This window comes from Mustelus asterias, chromosome 14 (assembly GCF_964213995.1).
Source record: "Mustelus asterias chromosome 14, sMusAst1.hap1.1, whole genome shotgun sequence".
NCBI classification, from domain to species: domain Eukaryota; kingdom Metazoa; phylum Chordata; class Chondrichthyes; order Carcharhiniformes; family Triakidae; genus Mustelus; species Mustelus asterias.
Window position 1 is genome coordinate 37,435,235 of NC_135814.1, and position 13,127 is coordinate 37,448,361.

Below are 13,127 nucleotides of genomic sequence, written 5' to 3' on the forward strand. Positions count from 1 at the left end.
CGGGACACAAAAAAGATTTTTTTAAAACTTTTCTTTCAATTTACTTTTCTTCCTGGCTTTACTGTGCTTATCCATGAAGCGGAGAGAAATACATTTTGTGAGCAGTAATTGGGACAGCCTACTGCTAGGGAGCTCTGAATCCTGTAATTCATGGATATTGGCATGATCTGTGGAGTAATAGGGCTATAATCTAGGATTATAGTTTATTTGCAGCAGCAGTTCTGCTGTGGCCTGCCAATTCTAGCATTGTTACAGTCTCGGTATATGAATATACTTGGTGCTCAGAATTAACAACAGTAGCATTCAATTACTTTGTAAATGCTTCAGTGCACTGCATTAGGTGGCCCTGAATTCCACATATCTCTGGCCGTAATTGTGAAGAAATTATTCCTCAAATTGAAACAAAAGCATAAAATGCTGAAAACACAAGGCAACTTTATCAACATTTGTAAATTTAAAGGCAGGATAATATTTTATCATTACAGCATTGTCTGCTATGGTTTCAAATTTCCAGCATTTATAGGATTGTTATTTCTTCTTTCAACCTGAGTTTAGCTCACATTTTATTTCATTTATAATCATATGATAGATTTTTCACCCTTTATAAGTGGGTGGAATCTAATTTCTAGTTCTTTTATTCTGATTTGACAGAAGACACCTCTGAACTTTGTCAGCTTAGCTGAGCTAGTAGTATCTGCGCTGTCAGGAAGCCTGGCTTCAAAGGCCCATGTAATTAAGATTTACAATTCCCTTTATTATCAGGCACTGCTGTTTCTCAGATGTTAAACCGGGGCTTTAGTTGGATGCAACAAATCCCATAACGCTTACTTTTTCCTGAACCAACGTCACAAAAATAAAACAGACTAATTGGTCATTCGTCTCACTTGCCAGAAACATTTGTCAGTGGACAGACACTGCATTTAAAGTAATTCATTATTTGCAGAAAGTCAACCAAAGATTTTATCAAGTCTCTTCATTATTTCATAATTATTGGCTCCTTTTTTGAACAAAAATACATTTTCTACAATTTAACAAAATAATAAATACTGTTGTATTCAATTTACAGGCTTTTTATTCACAATTCAAATATTATGTTCTTGAGCACAGCCACGTGATCATCTTACAGAAGACTCCTGTGTTTCATTTATTAACAACTGCTGAACTAATCGTCCATATATGTGCATGCAGTAATGTTGTGGTGCAATTTTATTATTAACGCACATGACAGTAGGAGTTTAAAAGCTGTACAACAAGTTCAAATAGCTGCTTCAGGCCATAACTCAAGGGTGACCCTGATCATAAACCTATAACACAGGTAACCAAGCAAATTTTGTATTGAGCTGTCGGTACATCAATAACTTCCTTTATCTGCATTGGAAGATGCACATGAATACAAAAAACAGAAATAGCTGACATCGCAAATTCAGTGGTGTATTTTGAGTCTGGTGCTGGAATTTTACCGGCACCACTGAGGCTCGCAGAACAGCATTCTCCATTGGCCTCGGGTGGGACCTTATGAGCCTCAGGCAGGTAAGAAGGTAAAATTCCGGCATGGGTGTCTGGGGCATGGCTCCACGAAAAATTTGTATATTCACATTTAAATTATGTACTTTTATACGTCTACATTCTAGTGCTGTTGTGGAATGCTTGATAACACCGAACCCCTCCTTTCTTTTCTCAAGGACAATCTCACCTGACTATTTTGTAACCAGGAATATGCAACTTTCTATCCTGCTCCAATACCCAAAGATTTCTCCTTGGCCCTCTCCTCGTCCTTATCTGTCTGAATCTGATTGGTGATATCGCTGTGATTCTCCGGAAAAAAACTAAGTGCTTACAACCCCAGTGGGAAAATCGGAGTGTTTGCCGCTGGTACTGACAGTGCTTCCCAGGTGGGATTCACCCTCCTTTAGCATGTAAAAATTTGCCGAACAGGAGGCACGTCGACCAGCCCGCCTTCACTGAGAACAGGACACCCTTTTTTAAAGGGCGCCCTGATCTCGCATTCAGAGAGAGGCCTCCGCACCACCACAGAAATGGTGACCCTCTCCACTGACAATGGGAGCATCACCAGCCCCTCAGGAAAGAGGGACATTCTTCTCCCACCACAAAATTAATGTGTTACCACCACCCTGCCCCCCCCCCCCCCCCCCCCCACACACCACGCAGGCATGAGAGTGACCCAAAGCCCCCATCAGGTGCCCCACCCCCAGTTTCCCCCCTCAGGTGCCCCTTCCCTGAAGTGCCCATCAGCTCCCCCCCCCCAACCCCCAGGATCACCTCAGTGCCCCCTCAGCACCTCCTGCTTAATAGTGCCAATGATGTACTGCCCCCTGGCACACTAGCACTGATACCCTGGCAGTGACAACCTGACATGTCATGTTCGTCCTGGAGGGGATTCTAGGAGGAAACTGCAGTGCCCATGTGCCCTCTGCTGATGCCAGCCTGTAGAAGGAGGGTCCCCCAATGGTTCTGGTGATTGGACCACTCTCCCAGAGGATGAGGGTCTAGTGTCTAGACTGCGCCTTCTAGCCCTGGCAACTTCAAAGCAGCTAGATGCTTTTCAAATTGCTTTTCAGTTCCTCTTTTGTGTAAGCATGAAGGGAAAGGCAAATAAACACAGCTGACTGTATGCTGAGTAAAAACCATTAAGCTGTCAATCAAAGGCTAGTTCAAAGGAATAGACTGTGAAATTGAATGAAATCAAAGGTTTTCTAAGGGTTTGAAGGTATTTCAAGGGTTTTGAGCTTTCTATGAAGGCACAGAGACTTGAACTAAATGCTGTGTTAAAACAATGAAGCTGGGACGGCATGGTGGCACAGTGGTTAGCATTGCTGCCTCACAGCACCAGGGACCCAGGTTCAATTCCCGCCTCGGTCACTGTTTCTGTGGAGTTTGCACTTTCTCCCCATGTCTGCATGGGTTTCCTCCGGTTGCTCTGGTTTCCTCCCACAGTCCAAAGAAGTGCAGAGTAGGTTGATTGGCCATGCTAAATTGACCATAGTGTCAGGGGGATTACCTAGTGAAAGTAATTGACTTCTTTCAGTCAGAGGACTTGAAAGGGATCCTCGATACCTACAGCTTGTGTTCCCCTTGAGAAAGGGGAATTCCTTCTGCTAACTGGAGTGCTGCCGTGATTTGGAAGCCTCCCAGATGTCCGGGGGGCATGGAGATTAAAGTGGGGAACTTCAAAGGTTTTAGAGGACAGAGACAATAATAAATATCTTACCTAATAAATATCTTACCCCAGGATGGTGTCTGAATTCACCATCCTGAAACTGAACAACATCTTTCCCAGGGGGGGCTAGAAGGGGCAGTCCAGCCACGAACCTCCCATCCTGGAGGAGAGTCTTGACATCAGCCCTTTGCCCTAGTCTGAGCCCACCTAGTCCCTAGGCACTTGGAGGACTATCCCTCAGCAGGCTAGCAGCAGCAGAGGGGCACATGGGCACCGAACCCATTTCCTTCCCTCAGGGTCCAGCCTGCCAGGTCCAGGTTGGTCATTACCTACACCAAAGCCCACCCAGTGCATTTCCCGCTAGGAAGGTGGATGCATGGTAGGAATGGGTAGCCCACTAATTATATTGCAAGTAGCAGATTTACGTAATAATTGGGTTCCCGCCTGCTCCTTACAACCTACCTCTTTGAGCAAGTTTTTGGTCATCTGCCCTAATATATCCTCATATGGCTCCATGTCAGAGGTGGCAGGAGCTGCACAAGATGATACACCAGACAAATATGCTGCAGCCAGTGCACGGAACAAGGGCAGCACATCCCACCAGAGGCTGAAGAGTTGCAGATGAAGGTGTGGAACAGTTCTGCTGTTGAGGATTCAAAGGAAGACTTTGGTTGAGGCAGCCTGCATGGGAAGATTAATAGGTATGCACACTAAAATGCTTCATGCATTAGTAGGCCTGCCAGGAAACATGTGGTCAATGTTGAGGACCATGGAGATCCCAGCACCAGCCTTTAAAGTTAAAGTTTATTTATTAGTCACAAATAAAGCTTACATTAACATTGCAATGAAGTTACTGTGAAATTCCCCTAGTCACCACATTCTGGCGCCTGTTCGGGTCAATACACCTCACCAGCATGTCTTTCAGACTGTGGGAGGAAACCCACGCAGACACGGGGAGAACGTGCAAACTCCACACAGACAGTGACCTAAGCCGGGAATCGAACCCAGGTCCCTGGTGCTGTGAGGCAGCAGTGCGAACCACTGTGCTACCATGCTGCCCACAGAGCTATTTTTACACAGAGCTTGAAGCATATCCTCCCCAGCCTTCTGGAAATGAAGGCTGACTCTTTGAGAACATATGCAGTCAAAGGCACCCTGTACCACTTGGGAAATGTGTTCAGCTCTCTTTGCATACAGATTCTCAATGATCTCCCTTATGCAAGACCGAAAGATGAACTGGGAGATGTTGTACATATCACCTGTTCTAGCTTGAAAGAAGTAAGATGCATCATGGTTCATGGCCACCATCACCCTCATAACCACTGGCAAAGCAGTTGTGGCTGTAGCAAGGGGCAAATTTCAGTGAGAACCACCTTAGTAAAGTAGAAACATCTAACATACTGGGTGCAATTCTCCCACCTGGGACTAAGTCCCTTAGCAGGGAAAGGGACATGGGGTGTTTCCTGCTACAGAGGCCTGTGGAACACCCTGTCATGTCTTCTGGCCCCAACCTCATTGATTATGCAACTGGGTGTTTTGCCCAGTCTTCCATGGAGGGCTGACTTGATAGCCCGAGTCCCACTATCGTATCTGAATGCCATATTGAAAATATGCCCAATGTCACTGGTCCACCTTTGAAGAAAGAAGATGGGAATCCTGAAAAAGACAAATCTTCAGGCTGGACAACGCACCTCCTCCATGATGCTGAATCTAGAAAATTCACCTGTAGAAGCTCCCCTCACCTACTCCTGTGGTGTTCCAGTGTCCAAGGTGGCTGGCATCCTTCATCCCAAACTCCGGAGGCAGCCCCCGGCATTGTTCAGGTATGTCACAACCTCTGTTTGCCATGTTGTTCCAGATGTGTTCTGGATTAGTGTGATCACTGCAGTGATATGTCAACTTGATTATTCATTCTGGAATGGGATTCCACTCCTGATGTCATTCTGGCTTCGAATCACTTACAGGAAATACAAGAGATATAATTCAATTTTTGTAAGAACACCAAACAAAACATAAATCTGCATTAAAAACGTACCAATGCCAAATGAAAATATGTTGGCTTTGAGTGTGTGTTTTGATCACAGTTTTATGGTTACTTTAGAAGAATTGAAGTGGTGAAGCATTCAGTAAAGTTAAAGCGATAACACAATATCCGACACAGCTATTTTTTACATTTAAAATCACTCCTATGAACACTTTGGTAAAAATGTATTGAATCAATAGGCTAGTGAGAATGTAATGGCGCACTGTCAAAATTTTACTTTAAACCCAACCTGAAGGAACGTATATTGGAACTTTGGTTTTAAGCAGGTTCTGAACTTAAATGTGGATCTGAATTTTCCGTTCTCTGAATAGCTCTTCATTCTCAGACTAACACTGTCTAAAATGAGAACAAGTAATTTACCCGGTTATCGAAGGGTCTTTTTCCGGCTGGAGGTCTGTGACCAGTGGTGTTCCGTAGGGCTCTGTACTGGGACCTCTGCTATTTGTGATATATATAAATGATTTGGAAGAAGGTGTAACTGGTGTAATCAGCAAGTTTGCGGATGACACGAAGATGGCTGGACTTGCGGATAGCGAAGAGCATTGTCGGGCAATACAGCAGGATATAGATAGGCTGGAAAATTGGGTGGAGAGGTGGCAGATGGAGTTTAATCCGGATAAATGCGAAGTGATGCATTTTGGAAGAAATAATGTAGGGAGGAGTTATACAATAAATGGCAGAGTCATCAGGAGTATAGAAACACAGAGGAACCTAGGTGTGCAAGACCACAAATCCTTGAAGGTGGCAACACAGGTGGAGAAGGTGGTGAAGAAGGCATATGGTATGCTTGCCTTTATAGGACGGGGTATAGAGTATAAAAGCTGGAGTCTGATGATGCAGCTGTACAGAACGCTGGTTAGGCCACATTTGGAGTACTGCGTCCAGTTCTGGTCGCTGCACTACCAGAAGGACGTGGAGGCGTTAGAGAGAGTGCAGAGAAGGTTTACCAGGATGTTGCCTGGTATGGAGGGTCTTAGCTATGAGGAGAGATTGGGTAAACTGGGGTTGTTCTCCCTGGAAAGACGGAGAATGAGGGGAGATCTAATAGAGGTGTACAAGATTATGAAGGGGATAGATAGGGTGAACGGTGGGAAGCTTTTTCCCAGATCAGAAGTGACATTCACGAGGGGTCACGGGCTCAAGGTGAGAGGGGCGAAGTATAACTCAGATATTAGAGGGATGTTTTTTACACAGAGGGTGGTGGGGGCCTGGAATGCGCTGCCAAGTAGGGTGGTGGAGGCAGGCACGCTGACATCGTTTAAGACTTACCTGGATAGTCACATGAGCAGCCTGGGAATGGAGGGATACAAACGATTGGTCTAGTTGGACCAAGGAGCGGCACAGGCTTGGAGAGCCGAAGGGCCTGTTTCCTGTGCTGTACTGTTCTTTGTTCTTTGTATTGAATAATCCTAATCCAGGATGAAAATTTATAATTTTGGTGCAATTATTTTGTATTAGTGAAGCTTCAGTACAGTATCCAACTGGAATCCAAACATTCACAGATAGATTTTGTTTGACCGCCAGCAGGTCAGATCTTGATTCTACAAGATTCCGCCCTATGTGACTCATAGAGTCATAGAGGTTTACAGCATAGAAACAGGCACTTTGGCCCAACTTGTCCATGCAGTCCTTTTTTTTAACCACTAAGCTAGTCCCAATTGCTCATGTTTGGCCCATATCACTCTGTATCCATGTAATTGGCTAAATGCTTTTTAAAAGACAAAATTGTACCTGCCTCTACTACTACCTCTGGCAGCTTGTTGCAGACACTCTCTACCCTCTGTGTGACAAATCTGCCCCTCTGGACCCTTTTGTATCTCTCCCCTCTCACATTAAACCTATGCCTCTAGTTTTAGATTCCCCTACCTTTGGAAAAAGATGTTGACTATCTAGCTGATCTATTCCCCTCATTATTTTATAGATCTCTATAAGATCACCCCTAAGTCTCCTATGCTCCAGGGAAAAAGGTCCCAGTCTATCCAGCCTCTCCTTATAACTCAAACCATCAAATCCTGGTAGCAACCTAGTAAATCTTTTCTGCACTCTTTCTAGTTTAATAATATTCTTTCTATAACGATGATATGAATAAAAAAGTGTCAACATGCTGAAGTTGAGTCACTATAGCAAAAAGAACATAATTGTACAATCTTATGGTTTCTATCGATGGCCTGTTATGACTGACGTTCCATTCTTTAGCCGTTCTTTGCGGAAAGAGAGAAGACTCCACATGTTGGAGTTCCCATGCCTGAGATCAAGTACCAACTATCCTACATAAGTTCCACTGCCAATAATGTTGTGACCCAAAATCCAATGCCAATTCGGCAGCTAGCTGCATGGAGGTGCCCAGCATATGTCACCAGTATCATGTAAAAGTGGCCTAATATCAGCTGTGAATGACCCTACCATTAGAATAGAATAGAATAGAATCTCCACAGTGCAGAAGAAGGCCATTCGGCCCATCAAGTCTGCACCGACCACAATCCCACCCAGGCCCTATTCCCTCAACCCCTGCTAATCCCCTGACACTACGGGGCAATTTAGCATGGCCAATCAATCTAACTCGCACATCTCTGGACTGTGGGAGGAAACCGGAGCACCCAGAGGAAACCCATGCAGACACAGGGAGAAAGTGCAGACTCCGCACAGACGGTGACCCAAGGCCGGAATTGAACCCGGGTCCCTGGCGCTGTGAGGCAGCAGTGCTAACCACTGTGCCACCGTGCCACCCACATTCTACCACAGGGATGGCTCCCTCAGCCAGTTTACAGAATTTCAAAATTGTGGAAGATTTCACTTCTCACTTTCATTACTCCTACAAGAATTTCAAACTTCAAATTTGACATTGCCTCACTATTGCTTCTTTATTTACTTTCTCACCGAGCTTGCTTATTTCAACAGTCAAGGGTACCCCCATTATGCACCTTATAACTTCACCTAGCTTTCGTTCTGAGAACTAAAGCACAAAAGTTGTCAAATCTATGTTTATCAAAGGTTCTTTTATTTCAAAAGAAGAGTTAATGGGATTTCTGCTATTCCTTTACCTCTGGGGAAAATTCATTAGGATTTCTACTGATGGGTATAGGGTGATAACCAATATAAGAAATACTTTGAGAGTTGGAATAAGAGATGAAGATGTTTGTGCTCTGTTCAGCAATAATCTCGGGTAAGCCTGATCATACAATAGAACTACCATATATGCTCTGCTGAAAACCAAATAAATAAACTGAATAAGGATAGTTAATCAGCATCTTGAGAAAACAAATATCCATCATTGAGCTAGTTAGGTATCCCAGCTTCTAAATATGTAACATTGCTGAAAAACTGCTCTCAAAGCTTTTTGCCTGGCACTCAGCAAAATTATCAGTCAGGTTCACAGCGTGGCTCACTTATGGATGCTAGAAGCTATTCAGATTCACAAACAGGGCCCTGTCCTTTGGAGATGGAAGAAACATGCCCTGTATTGTGTCTTTTTCAACTAAACAAAAGTTTGGGGGTTACCCATGGAAATGCCTTGACCAATCAGAGTCAACATGCCTAGTTTGAATTTAAACAAAAGCCTGACAATTAACTGTTCACTGGTGCATCTCCCATGGCAACATATCTACCAATCAGAGTTTACTTGTCAACCAATCAGCACTCACTTCTCACGCAGTATCAATTGTTCTTCCATTTACAATTGGCATTCTTGTGAATCTGCCCTGATGAATGAAAGACTAAAAGCTCCGACATTATGTCTCATTTTCAGCAATACTCAAGTTCTGCATGAACAAACAACTAGAAGTATGCAATACATATACATTGTATTACGATCTACCTATAACAGTCTGCTAAGCTTTTGTGGACCCTGAACTAATTAAGTTATACCTCAAACGATAAAGTGAGAGAACATTTCCCAAACCAGCTTGCTATGCGTTACTTAACAAATACTTCTGTCGAGCTTTTTCAATTTAGAAACTTAGTGAAACCTAATTGGGATGCAACTAAATTTATTCCTTTTCTTTCTCCAGTCACACAATGGCCAGACTTATTTGCATCTGCCTTTCACTGATTTAGACAATTTCTAAACTCGGTAAGGAATGTTGAGAAATGCATTAATATCCTGCTGTCTTTGCTGAATATGAAACCAATGTGGCCGCAGAACCGGCACAGATAAACTGTTTGTGCAACAATGAAATTATCACAAATCATCTAGTCCTGGACATTCTGTTGTCAGAAAGAGGAATCTATTTCTATGCTAATAAATAACTATGGAACAGGATGTCAGCTGATTGGTGTTTAAGAAACACTTTATAATAAGAAAGCCCTCACTCTCCCTCCATCCCCCCTCCCCCCACCCTCTACTCCATTAACTCGTCCCATTATTTCACAAGGTGAAATGAAAGGAACTTCAATGTCTTTTAAAAAAACAAAATTGTAGCTGCATGTTACATTCTCCATCAAAACTTTCCACAATGATTTCAAGATGTTTTCACATGATGGTCTCTAAATCCTTATCAGTTTATTTATAGACCAAAGAACACAGCATGTGTTCACTGTGTTCTTTCATTCAATCTGTCATCGGTTAGCAATGCATTTCATCATGAACTACGAGACTTTGGTCATGTGTTCCAGATTGGACATTTCACATGTTGGAGTGAATACTGCTAAAATTCATAATGTTAAAGAAGCAATCCATTTTGAGTGCTGGAATGTATCCATAGATGGTGTTTTATCTATTATAGAGTATTTATAATATTGAATCACAGTTACCGAATATGCTCTTCCCCCCTCTCCCCCACCCCAAATGTGGCACAGTGGTTAGCACTGCTGCCTCACAGCAGGGACCCGGGTTCGATTCCTGGCTTGGGTCACTGCTTGGGAATTTGCACATTCTCCCCGTGTCTGTGTGGGTTTCCTCCAAGTGCTCTGGTTTCCTCCCACAGTCCAAAGATATGAAGGTTAGGTGAATTGGCCATGCTAAACTCTCTTTCAGTGTACCTGAACAGGCGCTGGAGTGTGGCAACTAAGGGATTTTCACAGTAACTTCATCGCAGTGTTAATGTAAGCATACTTGTGACTAATAAATAAACTTCACTTTACTTTTACTTTATCTAGTCATCCACTTTGACATTTACTTTGAATTTTTAGCAAGGTTTCCTACATTCTACAGGTGAGTATAATCATTGCAATGTCACCACCAGCAGACTCAAAGTGTGTCTGCTGATTCCTACAAAAAAAATACCTCAACAGATCATTGAGGTTTTATTGTGACTGCAGCACCCATCAAATTAGTGTGCAATGCCCAAAATAAATTGTGAATTGAAAATATTATAGTATCATTGTAAAAATATAGTAAACTAATCAATTTACAGCCTTGCATTTGTCTCCCTTACTCAGATCATCTGCTGCTTTAACTTCCATCCGTGCATTTGTTATTTCTGGACTTGGCTAATCCAATGCTCTCCTGGCCGGTGTCCCATTTTCCACCCGACATGAACAAGAGTTTATCCAAAACTCTGCTGCCTGTATCCTAACGCTCACCAAATCCTGTTCATCCATCACCCCCTCACTCACCTACATGAGCTTCCATGTCAGCAATGTTAATTTTAAAATTCTCAATGTCTTTTCAAATCCCTCCATGGCCTCACTCCTCCACATCACTGAAATCTCTCTCAGCCCTCTCTGCATTCCTCCAATTCCAGCCTCTTATGCATTTAATTGCTGTACCCATTGGCAGCAATGCCTTGTGCTACCAAGGCCATAAGCTCTGGAATTCCCCTCCTAAACTTTCTTATCACTCTATTCCATCTCTTCCTTTATGATGCATCTTAAAACTTGCCTCTTTGATGAAGGTTTTAGTCACCTGTCCTACTATTTCCACATGTGGCTCAGAAATGTCAAATTCTCTTTGATAACTTTCTCTTTGATGACTAAAGATCCTGAGACAGCACCTTCCAAATCCACAACCACTTCCATCTAGAAGGACAAGCACAACAGAATCATAGGATCCCTACAGTTCGGAAGAAGGCCATTCGGCCCATCGAGTCTGCACCGACCACAGCCCCTATCCCCATAACCGCAAGAATTTACCTTGCTAGTCCCCCTGATGATAAGTGGCAATTTAGCATGGCTAATCAATCTAACCTGCACATCTTTGGACTGTGGAAGGAAACCGGAGCACCCAGAGGAAACCCACACAGACACGGGGAGAATGTGCAAACTCCACACAGACAGTGACCCAAGCCGAGAATCGAATCTGGGTCCCTGGCGCTGTGAGGCAGCAGTGCTAACCACCAGCAAGTTCCCCTTCAAGCCACTCACCATCTGACTTGGAAATTTTTCACTGTTTCTTCACAGTCGCTGAGTCAAAACCCTTGAATTCTCTCCCTAATGGTATTATGGGTCAACCCACATCATATGGACTGCAGCGATTCAAGAAGGCAGCTCACCACCACCTTCTGAAGGACAACTAGGGATGGGTAATAAATGCTGGCCCAGCCAGCAATGCCCATGTCGCATGATTGAATAAAAAAAATTGATCAAGGATGACTCAATGGGCCTGATTTTACCATTTTGATTCCAAGTTCTGGGCAGACTTGAAACTGGGAGTGTTTCAGATCCGACTTTTAGATCCGTTCTGAGGTGCCCCCATATGCACTCGGCCTGAAAAAATATCAGCGATTCCAAATCGCACTGCACAAGCCTGTGTGGGCAGGGCTTAATGCCCCCGAAACCTTGCAGCTCCGATCGGCGCCTCCAACTGCGCATGTGCAGAAAAAAAAATGATAGAATGCTACTCCCCTGCCACATCACTCCCGGGCCGGATAATGCCTCCCCCTTGGCCCCCACAGACATTGCCCCAGCCCCACAACATTACTGACCCCCTTTGGAACCCCCCTTCCCCTTCACTAATCTCAGGCAGAGTGGCAGCAGACTCCCCTTCCCCGCCCTTCTCTCCCCCCCCCCCTACTGATCTCAAGCAGAGAGCCGTTGGACACTAGGCATCTACCTGATTCAGATGGGCACTTCTGTGGAGCATGTCTGTTTCGCGCCGATTCTGGATGGGCGAACGCAGTGGTAAAGGGGGAAGTGCCAGTAAGGTTGGGCATGCAATCCATTAAGTCAATTTAAATGCGCTACTCGCCTCACGCCTGAAAATGGGCACAGCATGATGGTAAAATTGGGCCCAATGTGGCTTGAATCAACAAAGGATTTATTACCAAATAGAGCATGATATATTTACAACAAGGTCAGACTAAGTTACAATACGGCTGCTCTACTTGGCCCCCTGGCTCAAACTGCGCGTCCCTCCTCAACCCATGCTACACAGCCTCCTGCCGATTGGCTCAGCTACCTGCCGGCACGATCTATAGAGTCCTCACCAATCACATGGCCCTCGGACAATCCCACCCCCCAAACTCCCTCGGGGGCGATACTCTTACAATGACACTCCTGTGAAATACCTTGAGTCACTTACCTATCGCACCATATAAATACAACTTTCCTGTTGTTTTGTTATACTGAGATTGGTTTTCTGTTTTTCTATACTGAGAAAAGCAGCTTAATGCAAGGACTAAGTAATCTCTCAGTGCTTAAGTTCATTGATTTTCACCCTCCATAATTCATTGACTCCTGGATTTGATCCTGTTTCTGGCACTGTGCACTCTCCTGTAACTTGCCTAAGCAGCAATTATTCATAAATGAGGGTCATTTAGTGACAGTTAAGCAGTTCAAGCCCAAATTCCACACATTTTGCACTTGCAGCAGGCAGGCATTTTTCAATAACAATTTGGAGTGGGAAACTGATTACTTTTCCTAACTGAAAGAAACAAAGGCTGTTAAAAGCATTCTTTCTGTTCCTGCTGCTGACATTGCCAGCAACACATCAGTATGATATGTGTTCTTTGCTAGTTACTGCATAAATAT